We start from the raw sequence: 13,614 nt of genomic DNA, 5'->3' as shown, positions 1-13,614 counted from the left end.
ATCCCTGGTCTCGCCTAACCTAGCCAAAGTCCAAGCCTCATGAGGCATTTAAGTTTAAATTTAAAATACTCGATCTAGCCTTACGACATTACCGTTCATCTAACTAATCAAGCTTCAATCAATTTCATCAAACCAGAGCATTAACATCATGCAACATTCATTCCCTTCTCGACCCCCTGCTCCTCATATACATCATCATCATCATTATATTGCATTTTATCATTTTCTTGCATCTAACTGGCGAGTGTATGCTCTGCGGCTTGCCAATATAAACGAAGTAAGTCCACCAGAAACATTAGACAGTTAGTCATCATTTTATCATAAATATCCACACAATATCATCTCATACACCGTACATTGCACCTTGCACACGATCGTTTCAAACATATGCTATGTGGCTTGACGATATAGTCAAATCCTGCCCATCAGAAATTCAGATCGATCAATTATCATTGTCATTGCATCGCATTACATTTTATGCACGTGAAAACTAGTCATATCTCTAAAAAATTAGTCAAATCTTATGAAGTAAAGACCATATATCTGTATGGGTAGAGTGGGTGTCTAACACTTTCCCCTTTGTAACTACGATACCTTACTCGGAATCTCTAGAATACAAAATCATGAGTCATCTTAAGGTTAAGGATCTTCGGGTTCTCAATCCTAAGCATTTCTGCAAGGTTTAATCGACTGTAGGATCGTAATAATTAGTTACAAGCGACTTCGTTCAAATCTAACACTCTCTTACCCTAAAATGAAAGTTCTCGAGAGAGGCAACCAATGAAAGAGAGAGTCAATCTCCCATCCACCGAGAAATCCTCCCCCCAGCGTCCACACTTGGTCATTAAGGAACTAAAGTAGGTGATGAGAATTGATAGATGGACCTCTGCAAGTAGAAGATCTAACCCATTTATAAGATTAAGAATATTGTCCTACAACTTATAAAATTTATTCCATAATCATGAGACACTAAATTAAGTATTAAGGGGATGTTTTACTAGTTTGGGCCCCTTCCGTAATGATTTAAAGGTTGATATTTTGTTTGGACGGTTAAAATATGCCCAATGGTTTATGATAGAAATTTTGGTTGTGATTGGATTATGAAAGTGGTTCTTTTAGAAAACTTTAGCTCTAGGTTAATGTGAGTTATTAAAATGAAAGCATGTTTGAGCTAGGTGATATTGGATCGTAGAAAGAATTCTAAATGAGATGTGATGAATTGTTTACGATTCTCATGGTCATTCAAGACTATTTGTGTGAATGAAATTTCTGATTAATTGGATTTCTAAGAGATATTTAAGGATTTAATCTATACCTTTGATTCTTATAACTAGGGAACTTTCACCTCATATTGTGAGATATATGGTTACGTTTGTAAAAACAATCCCGGTAGGACTCTTAATTAACATGAGAGTTTCGTTGCATTCTACCAGTTCAAGATTTGGATAAGTGGGCCCATGCAATCGTGACCCTTGATTCATGGAAAATGTGTCTAGACTTGGAATCTCAAAAAAGAATTCTAATGATTATATTTTTCACATGGAAATTAGGTGATTGTCTGGATAATTCCTCAATCAGACCATTGGCTTAAGCTTTACAAAGTATTCAGTGTGTAAGTTCATATCTACCACTAACTTCTAACTCACTTTAATAATCAAATTTTTCCCATCAAATTAGAATTCTGATAGAGAGTTAAGAGTTTATGACCAAAGCGAGTAACTTGATTAGTTCAGTACATGACCACCTTTCTAAATCAACAGCTACAAATACACCGGCCACTTGGTGATTTAACCATATAGGGTTGTTTCCCTAATGTTACTATGTTTTTACAAAGAGTTTCGAAAATATCATACCCGATTATTTAGAATTTTCATTTTATGGTGTATTAGGGTATATGAACATTTTCGTACTTTTATTACAAAGTGTGATTTTTTCTAAATCATCCCTACACATTATTTAGGGTATCCTTCATGATAGGTGACCTACCAAATTCATAATGATGAATTTTTCATTTTTGATTTTTAAAATTTCAAGTGTAAGTTATTTGTGTTCCCACACATATACACTAAATTAAAATTTTATAGTAATACCCAGTGATTTTTCATACCTGAGTATTGAAAAGTTTGGGATGTTACATTATATGCATGATGTATATATTGATTTTACATTTATTTACTAATCTAAAAATTTTAATGATTGAAAGGACATGATCCCATTTAGGCATTGTGATCACTCCATTTTTGACTATCTTTTCAAGTGTTGAATTAGGAATACTTGGAGTGTGCAAGCCTCTACTATTAGTTTTTCAAGAGCATTTGGCTGCTTTTTATTTTAGTTATTAATGTAATAAGACTTTATGGATATTGGTTGTTAGATTTTTCCAGTGAATTATATTATATTGATTCTCAATTGTTAATGTATTAGAAACAATGATACTTGATTAGTGAATATTATTTTGGAATTGGTAATTCACTAGAACTTGTAATTATTTTGTTCTTACTTATATTTGGAGTTGGATGATTGGGTATGTTGAATTAAAATTTTGAATAAATATATTTCACGTCCTGAGATTTGGATCTTGAGTTTATCTACTTAGGTATCCAGATTTTGGGGCGTAACAATACATCCTGTAATTGAGCGTATAATCACTGCAGGTCACTATATTAAGCCTCCTATAAAAACTACTTTAAAAAAAAATAATCAAAACCCAATTAAAAAAGGTGGGCTATTAAAAAGATTACAAAGAGTGAGAGAGGAGGCATGCAATTCCAGATAATTATATTGTATACTTGTAGGAGCAAAAGTTTGACATGGGGGGTGGAAAATGATCCTGAAATATGGGGGTTAAAATAATTACAGATCCTTTACACAAGCCAAATGAAGTGCTAACTCCTCTCGATGGGTTAATGGCATGAAGGATAAATTTAAATTTATGAAGGATAATAAATTAGTTTAAGATCTTGTGGAATTACTCGAAGGAATAAAGTCAATTGATTGTAAATGAGTGTTCACAACCAAATGGGGCTTTAAGGATAATATCAAAAGGTATAAAGCTAGATTTGTTGCTAAAAGTTTTAATCAAGTTGAAGGAATTGATTTTGATGAGGCTTTCTTACATGTATCTAAGAAAGACTCATTTAGAAATGCCTAATGGCTCTTATGGCTCATATGAATTTGGAGTTGCATCAGATGGATGTAAAAACTATGTTTCTTAATGTATATCTACAAGAGAGCATATACATAGTTTAATTGGAGGGTTTTGCAATTGATGACTTAGAACATATGGTCTGCAAACTTAAGAATTTCATCTATGGGTTGAAATAGGCGTTACAACAATGGAGCCTAAAGTTTCATGAAGTGATTTTCTTATACGTCTTCGTAGTGAACATTGCAGATGAGTGTACTTATACTAATATCAATGGGAGTAAGTTTATTTTATTGGTTATATCGATGATATTCTATTGGCTAACAGTGACATTATGATGTTGTGTGATATTAATAAATTCATGTCAATCCAAATAATTGGTTACTTAGGCCTACCTTATAGAACTCCTATATTTGCTCACTTAAGCCGCATCAATCAATGTCTAAGATTTATTTTTAAAAATATTATATAAAAATTTGAAGAAAAAAACATCAAAATGGTTAACTAATGTATCTGTTAGATAATATGAGTAACACATTTATGGTTTGGTCCATCAAGACTAGTAGCATTAGATTGTGGTAGTCATTAAAACATTTAATCTTTACCAAGTGAGACGAAGTACGATCACGAATACCACTAGCCTTAACGACATAGATCAAGGGCATGAAAGTATAGTATGAATGTTACACACGTTGTGTGATCATATGTCAATATCTTTAAGAGGTTCTATAGTTTTCAAATATCTCTAATAAGACAAAATTTCAATTTTTCTTGCTCAAAATAAAATTGTTCATACTTAAGGAGAAATAGAAATAAACTGATCAATATCAGAATCATCAAAACTTTATAAATGAGATCTATCTACATGTTTGTGCATAATGGTTTATATAAAATTTTCACAACTAAATACATTTATGAAATTGATAACTTTCATAGATGTCACATGCTCCTGAAATAACGTGACAGGGAGCCTTTGGGTAAGTGGATCCATTATCATCTACCTAATGCCGATGATCTCTACAAACACTGTTGATTTTAAACTATTTCTTTTGTAATAAGATAATTAATGTCAATACATCTCAACCTTGATGAATGATTGTTGTTGCTTGACAAGGTAACAATAGCTGAGTTGTCACACAATAATTTTAATAGTGTCGGGATGTGCTTCAATACCTGCGAACTAGTGAAGAAGCATTATAACCATATTGCATGATTTGAAACTTCATGACCTACAACAAACTCAGCTTCCATAGTGGATGAGGCTATAATCGACTGTTTTACACTCTTCTAACATAGCCCCACCAACCATCGTAAAGATATAACTGGAAGTGCACTTCTTAATGTCAATGCAGCCAACAAAATCTGAGTCGGAGAATCTAACCAACTCTAAATGGTCCGACCTTTTTATATGTAAATGAAAAGTCATTTGTCCACTACAAGTAGTATAACATATTCTTTGCAGTTATCTAATGTTGCATCCATGGATTAGAGACATACTTGCCTAATATTCTCATTGTAAATGTGATATCCGGTCATGTATCAACTTGTGCATACATGATGCTCACTACTATTAATACGTACAGAAAATTCTTCATACTGTTCTTTTCCAAATCATTTTTAGGACACTATAACTAGCCAAATTTATCACCTTTACAATTAACGGTTGTCTAGAAGTATAATTTTGCATGTCGTACCTTTCTGCACACTATCAAATATAGGTTATCTTTGACAAGCTAAGCAGTCAACGTGATCTGTCATGACATATCTCAATTCCAAGGACAAATGAAGCATAACTAAGATTCTTCATCTCAAACCTTTGAGATGGATAATGTGATCAGGCATATCGATGGGCCCTACTAGAGTTATGATCAATTTCAAATTCGTGTAAGAGTGATGCGCTTAGATTGTAATACATGCACAATGTTTTGAACGAACTTAAAATCCTAAAATCGTGTGGAGGAGTTGCGATGGGCTTTAAACTCATCCATCCTACAACTAAGTAAACATGGTTGGATCCCAAACCTATACATGTCGGAAGCTCTCCTTCTCATCTATTTGCTTCTCCAAGATTGCAAGGTGCAGAAGATTTTGACATTCACCTTAAGTAATAGCTTCATAGTCAAGTATGCTTTAAATTTCAGTTATTAAATCTCCGTATTCAATACAGAGCAAAATTCTCTTCAATTTTGCAATATTTAAATTTCTATTTAAACATTCGTAAGGGAAATTAGATAAATATATCAGACAAGTGTAAGCTTTGCTAAAATGGAAGCGGATTGCGTATTGAGTAAACTCTGTGGGCCCTACCATCATTCATGCGTTTTATCTACTCTGTCCATCCATTTTAAAAAATAATTTTAGGGCTTTAACACAAAAATAAAGCCTATTTGAAGCTCAAGTCAACCACACCAATGGAAACAATGTGAATTGAATGTTTACTATTGAAAAATTATTGGGGGCCACAGAAGTTTTAGATCAATATAATATTTGTGTTTTCTCTTCATCTATGTATGTTTGATTTTATGAACAGGTTGGACGACAAATAAACATCAATGTGGGCCTTAGAAAGGTTTCGCCTGTGGAAATCAATAATTCCACTTTCCTGTGGTATGGTCCACTTTAACTTTCGATATGCTTTAATTTTGTGCTCAACAACTAAAATGATATTTAAAAACATATAGACGGCGTGGATAAACTACATACATTCAAGGTGGGCCCAACAGAGTTTACTCATACTCTTAGACTTTACACGTTTTCCATGTTTATAACTTTCTAAAGCAATACCACTTAAACTCTTGACATCAAAATAGAAACATGCTAATAATATAGGAGAAAAACTGAAATTCTAATCATAATTAGACATGAAAATCAATTTTACTTGAATTCTAATAAGGAGATTGTCTAATTGGTGTGAATTTTGAAACCGTCTGTGATAAAGCCCACCAGATGGATGGCCTGGATCAATACTTACAGTGCATCTCATCAGGATACGTGGACATACCAATCAATCAACTTGGACCATCCATTACCTCTAGTAAAATTAGCTGGCCACCATGAAAAAATAACTCTAATCAAATGATCCTAACAATCGAATCATGGAAATATCGGCCAATCAGCATACGGATCCATCGTTCAATGGATGCGAATCACTTTCATCAGACTACCGTTCATGGAAAACGGATGGTTGTTAAGAGAAATACCAATTTTGGAATGGAAAAGGATCAACTGATGGACTTGATCTTTTCAATATGGCCCATCGACTCTGATTGGAACTAATGGACTGTCCAACTCGATTGATGGCGACTTCCCATGTGTCCAGTGGAGCTAGGGAGCACCAGCAACTGTATTCTGTTTCTCTTTTATCGCCTGCCTACTTAGTACTTTCTGTCCCCTTTGATATCACATCCCGTTGTCCGATTGGGTTTTTGTTTTTGTTTTTTTTTTCATCTCTAAACGTAGAACGGACTCGGATTCCGTAGTGCTCCTCCATTACCACGTCGGTGATGTAAAAGCCCTGTGAGCCCCACCATGATGTATGTGTTTTATCCATGCCGTCCATCCACTTTTCCAGATCATTTTAGGGCATGTATCTAAAAATGAGACAGATTCAAACCTCAGGTGGACCACACTACCGGAAACAGTAGTGACTGAACACCTACCATTAAAAACTTCCTGTGGCCTGCTGTAATGATTATTTGCCATCCAACCTTTCGATTAGGTCGCATAGACCTGGACGAAAGAAAATACAAATATCAGCTTGATCCAAAGCTTTTGTAGCCTCAAAGAAGTTTTTAATGGTGAGCATTTGATCACCACTCTTTCTTATGGTGTGGTGCACATGAGATTTTGATCTACCATATTTTTGGGCTTATGCCCTAAAGTGAGCTGAAAACGTGGATGGACGGTGTGGATAGAACACATACATCATGATGTGGTCCACCAGCTTTTCCAGCAATGACGTGGTACTGGAGGGGTCTCTACCGAATCCGAGATCCTCTGGTACCCGCTTTAGATCCATGGAGATGGTCAAAGAGAGTTCAAAACGGCAATAAAACCGGTGGGCCGCACTTGGGAATCGAGGGTACGATATAAATGAATAAAAACGAAACATGGGGGGTATATTCTCTTTTATTTGCTTTGACAAAAGGATAACGCTAGCTATACCTCGCACTGGGAAGCAGATAAATGGACGTTGATCTGTGGGCCCCACCATGGGCAGATCCAAATCTCATGTGGACCAGACGATAGGAAACATTTCTCGTGTGAGCCACACAACAGGAAACAGGGGCCTTTGAACGCCCTCTATTAAAAAAAAAAAATTTGGGGGCCACGAAAGTTTTGGATGCAGCTGATATTTGTGTTTTCTCTTATCTAAGTCTTTTGTGACTTAATCATCATGTTGCAGGGCAAATAAACATTGAAGTGAGCGTTAGAGAGTTTTAATGGTGGGTATTCAATCCCTGGTTTTCTTATGGTGTGGTTCACTTGAGACTTAGATCAGTCTCATTTTTGGCCTTATTCCCTACAATGATTATATGCAAAATAGATATATAGTAAGGATAAAATACATATATTATGGTTGGGTGCACAGAGCACGGTCCTAGCAGCGTAGCATCAGTAGGGGATCCATGCGGACTTTGGAAGTTCATGGGATGATTAGGTGGGACCCACCGTGATGTCTATGAGAAATTCACCCTGTCCATCCTTTTGTCAAAATCATTTTAGAACATGCGACCAAAAGTGAGGTGGATCCAAAACACTAGTAGCCCATATGAGAGGAAACACTGGAGATTTAATGACTACCATTGAAACATTTTCATGGAGACTAAGGTTTCTTGTGTTTTCGCTTCATCCTAGTGGGAATGACCTTAGAAACAGTTTGGATGGCATGAGGTTTCAACATTAAGCATTTCTTTTCCCAATTTTCCCTCCTATGGCCCACTTGAGTTTTGGATCCATCTTAGTTTTGGTTATGTCATAAAATGAGCTCAAAAAATGGATGAACATGATCAACTTCTCACAAACTTCACAGCAGGCCCACCTAGCATCTAAGCATAGAAACTTCTTTCACAGGAAAGATCAAGCAATTTGTAAAGGGGAGGGGCCGTCCTTTATATGAGTTCTTTTTTACTTTCAATACAGAGGACATTAAGTGTGTGGTAGCGATTGTAGTTCAACAACAACACAATAGAGACAAAAATTGTATTTAGCCAAGAACTGAAATTGTATTATTGGTTGATGATTACAATAATACTACTTCTGATCATCTCTGGGAGATAATAGTCCACTTGTCACTCAATAGCAGCTCAACTTCATAGTAAGATGGCCGTCCGGTGTGGAAAATTGTATGTTTGAAAACCCCATGGTGAGATCGTTAAGGGTGGAGGGCGGTTCTTCAAATACCTATTCAAAGACCTATCATGTATGTACTAGGCACGTAGTGAGCCAGTTGATGAAGTGACAACTTATTCAAAATCCTTGTATGTCCCAGGCTCGTGGTGAGACAGTCGATGGCCCAACTATCAGTTTAAAAACTTGGCAAACATCGAGTATATGGCAAGATAGTTAACGAATTCACATATTATGTAGTAGGAAAGTCCCACAATCTTTTACATCCTTACTCTTGCTCAGGTGGTTGACACCTGGTCAAGGGTTCGAGTATCCATAGGTGGTGAAATCCCACACTACGTGAGTGTGTGGTGTGTGTGCGTGTGTAATTTTTATTTATCTATTTATTTTTTTTAATGTCCCACAATCTTCCATTCAAGAAATAGCAATCATCCTTTCAATCCAATGGGGGTGCCGTGGCTGAATGGTGGAAATAAGCTAAAGATTAAGACCCATGCTATGATGCAACGATTGGAGTGTGCGAGTATATGAGAGTTGTGATAAACTAAAAGAGGTTTGGTTGAATTGGATTCTTGCTCTTGCTCCGGTGGTAGACTCTTTACAGGCTGTCTTCACTTTAACTAAACCTGGCATCCCACAATCTACCATCTACCAATCATATCAACCGTGTGGATCTCATCCTAACTTCCCATCCCTATTACATGTGGACTTCTTAGATATTTGATAAGATGATATAGTCCTCAAACATTATTGAGTTATGTTATATGAGTTATAATGTCCATCCATTTTTGCATGCCACAAACATTAAGATTTGATCAAAAGATTGGTAGAGTTCTTGATACATGCTTTAAAGAATGGATTGGATCTAATGGACGGTCTGGATATGTTATATGGCTTCCAAAGAGTCGAAATGCAATTAAGTGCCCCACTAGATCATTTCTCGTTTACGTTATCTAAGCTTGTTGTAGGTTCTTAATAACGCAATTCTCCTTTCTAGAATTGATGTTTGACTACAGTGAAATTCGGCCATTGGTGGATCCATATATCTGACGGTGATTGGATGTGGTGGGCCTCACTTTCTTTGACTTTTTAGGAGATAGGTAGGAATATCAAGTGGGCCCACTCATTTTGCTGATAATGACAAAGGAAATTGGACACCGCGAAAGCCTTTCACATCAAGTTCCTGCCCAAGGATGCTGGGTGGGGCACACTGAAATGTATGTAAGAAATCCATTCCGTTCATCTGTTTTGCGAGCTTATTTTTGCACAGTCCACAAAAAATGAGATGGATATAAAACTTAGGTGGGTCACACGAGAGGGAAAATTGGTAAAAGAAATTCTTACCGTTGAAATCTTCCTGGGCTCCACTTGATGTTTATGTGCTATCCAAACCGTTTATAAGGTCATTATCAATGGGATGAAATGAAAACACTAAAAAGATAACCTGATACAAAACTTTTATGGCCATAAGAATGCTTCAATGGTTCTCACTGAATTTCCACTGTTTCCTCTCGTGTGGCCCACTTAAGTGTTTTATGCACTTCATTTTTGTTCGTAAATTCTAAAATGACCTCTTAAAACGGATGGACGGAGTGGATTTCTCAAAACCATCTCGTTGGACCCCACCCAACGTACTTGGGCAGCAACTTCCAACCTCTTTCGCAGGAAATCCGCGTCCTAGGAAATTCACTCACATTTTGCAATCTACGAGGACCAAGTCCCGTGAACCCACACGACGTGTGCGAAGGTGGGCCCCTCTGCGTAGAATTGTGTGCCGAAAGTAGCGGTGATTGAATCACCAGACGGTGCCACGTGTGCAAAAGACAATTGATGGTTGCCAAACTTTCGCAGTGGCCCAAATTTCAACCTGGCAAAGCGGCCAGCCTGATTTTTGGGCAAAGCCATCTACTAGGTGGGACCCACCTGATGGAAGGGATTAGGTGAAGCCCCGATAACAGCTCAGTGGGCGAGTCCATGACCGTGGGGCCCACCTTGATGTGTGTGTTGTACATCTAAGCCGTCCATCAGTTTTTCCAGCTCATTTTAGAGCATGGTCCCAAAAATGAAGAAGATCCAAATCTCAAGTGGACCACACCATATGAATTAAATGCCCACAATTAAAAACTTCTTGAGGGCAGTTTTGGATCAGGTGGATATTTGTATTTTCCCTTCATTCACATCTGTGTGACATTATAAACAAGATGGATGGCAAATAAACATTACTGGTGGGCCCTAGGAATTTTTTAATGATGGCCATTCAATGACCATTGTTTCCCGTGCTGTGGTCCACTTGAGATTTGAATCTACTTCAATTTTGGGACTACGCAACTCAGAAAACTGCAGTTGGAACGGAACAGCCACGGTTTGTCGTGTATGTCCACGGTGCTTATGTGCCATTAAACCCATTCATCTGATGTGACTCTTAAGGACGAATATCCGGTATTCCAAAACGAGCCCCAGCATGATGTATGTGTTTTATCCATGCCGTCCATCCACTTTTCCAGATCATTTTAGGGCACGAATTTAAAAATGAGACAGATTCAAACCTCAGGTGGACCACACTACCGGAAACAGTAGTGACTGAACACCTACCATTAAAAACTTCCTGTGGCCTGCTGTAATGATTATTTGCCATCCATATATATATATATATAGCTTGGTAAAATTATAACTTGAAATTTTGTTAAAATGTCATTGGTTTTTATGTTAATAAATATTATCTAGTTGATGCTGCTTACACTCACACAAGAGGATTTATAGCATCACACCGTAGTTTATTTGAATTAAATAGAATAATTTTATTTTCATTAAATAAAAAATAATTTCTTTATAATGTAAAATATTTTCAAACAGAAAATAGGGGCAAACGTGCCAAATTAACATATTTCAGACATTTCAGATATTTGTTAACAGACAAATTGTCTCAAATTCAGTACTTAATTTTCAGACTTCAGCCCTATTAAAAAAAAAAAATTTGGGGGCCACGAAAGTTTTGGATGCAACTGATATTTGTGTTTTCTCTTATCTAAGTCTTTTGTGACTTAATCATCATGTTGCAGGGCAAATAAACATTGAAGTGAGCGTTAGAGAGTTTTAATGGTGGGTATTCAATCCCTGGTTTTCTTATGGTGTGGTTCACTTGAGACTTAGATCAGTCTCATTTTTGGCCTTATTCCCTACAATGATTATATGCAAAATAGATATATAGTAAGGATAAAATACATATATTATGGTTGGGTGCACAGAGCACGGTCCTAGCAGCGTAGCATCAGTAGGGGATCCATGCGGACTTTGGAAGTTCATGGGATGATTAGGTGGGACCCACCGTGATGTCTATGAGAAATTCACCCTGTCCATCCTTTTGTCAAAATCATTTTAGGACATGCGACAAAAAGTGAGGTGGATCCAAAACGCTAGTAGCCCATATGAGAGGAAACAGTGGAGATTTAATGACTACCATTGAAACATTTTTACGGAGACTAAGGTTTCTTGTGTTTCCACTTCATCCTAGTGGGAATGACCTTAGAAACAGTGTGGATGGCATGAGGTTTCAACATTAAGCATTTCTTTTCCCAATTTTCCCTCCTATGGCCCACTTGAGTTTTGGATCCATCTTAGTTTTGGTTACGTCATAAAATGAGCTCAAAAAATGGATGAATATGATCAACTTCTCACAAACTTCACAGCAGTCCCACCTAGCATCTAAGCATAGAAACTTCTTTCACAGGAAAGATCAAGCAATTTGTAAAGGGGATGGGCCGTCCTTTATATGAGTTCTTTTTTACTTTCAATACAGAGGACTTTCAATTAAGTGTGTGGTAGCGTGTGGCCGACTTGAGTCTTGGATCTGCCTCGTTTTTAAGCTACTGTCCTAACATGAGCTGAAAAAACGGATGGATGGGATGGATTTCTCACAAACATCACTGTGATCCCCATCTAGCTTCCTACTGCAAGAACTTCCTGCCATACCAACCCGACATTTGCAATTTCGCCTTTTTTAAAAATAAAAATAAAATTTTGAGTGTGAGCCACAGGATTCTCAATCGAAGCATATTGGCCATAGCTTGTTATAAGGCATTTGCATGGGATGTTTCTAAAATGTCCGTGTATATAAACCTTCACATGCATCTAGCTAATGCTGACAAGTGACATGCATTACACATCCACATGAAATACGTGTCCCAATGAAAGACGTCTCCTTTTTTTTTTTCACACATGCGCACAGACCCGTTCCTCTTCTCCCATATACTGGGTGAATTGTGGTTTATTTGGTATGCTCTCTCTTAGAGTGGTCTATATTAAGAGAGCCAAATGTAGTGAGATATATACCTTGATGAATGTTTCTCGTACAGTAGAAGACGGGGAGAAAGATAATTCTTATACTTTTCTATTCTTATTTTTGTGAAGAAAAAAGCCCCCGTTGTCTCGTGGAGTAAGTGTATTGTTAAATAATGTAAGTCTTTGTGTCTCTTGGCTATTTTATTATTATTATTAATTGGCCCGTTTCTTTTGTGACTGGCAATTTGCCCTTTTCTTTTATGGCTGGTCTAGCATCAATTGTTTGAGAATGTTTTTTCACAACACCTAATTAAATTTGAACTACTAATTGGCATCCATGTCACCAATCTAGTTTGTCCATTAGGTTTAATCTGCTCTTCTTTTACTATTAGGCAAAAATCACAGCAGTTTCATTGAGCGGGCAAACATGGAAATGAGCGGGACAAACTAGAATTTCAGCGGACCAAATTGAAAATTGAGCGGGCAAACATGAAGGCCCACCTAGCATCTAAGCATAGAAACTTCTTTCACAGGAAAGATCAAGCAATTTGTAAAGGGGATGGGCCGTCCTTTATATGAGTTCTTTTTTACTTTCAATACAGAGGACTTTCAATTAAGTGTGTGGTAGCGATTGTAGGTCAACAACAACACAATAGAGACAAAAATTGTAGTTAGACAAGAACTGAAATTGTATTATTGGTTGATGATTACAATAATACTACTTGTGATCATCTCTGGGAGATAATAGTCCATTTGTCACTCAATAGCAGCTCAACTTCATAGTAAGATGGCCTTCCGGTGTGGAAAATTGTATGTTTGAAAACCCCATGGTGAGACCGATA

The sequence above is a fragment of the Magnolia sinica genome, chromosome 2 (assembly GCF_029962835.1).
Source record: "Magnolia sinica isolate HGM2019 chromosome 2, MsV1, whole genome shotgun sequence".
In the NCBI taxonomy this organism is placed as follows: Eukaryota; Viridiplantae; Streptophyta; class Magnoliopsida; order Magnoliales; family Magnoliaceae; genus Magnolia; species Magnolia sinica.
This window is presented reverse-complemented; position numbering follows the sequence as displayed.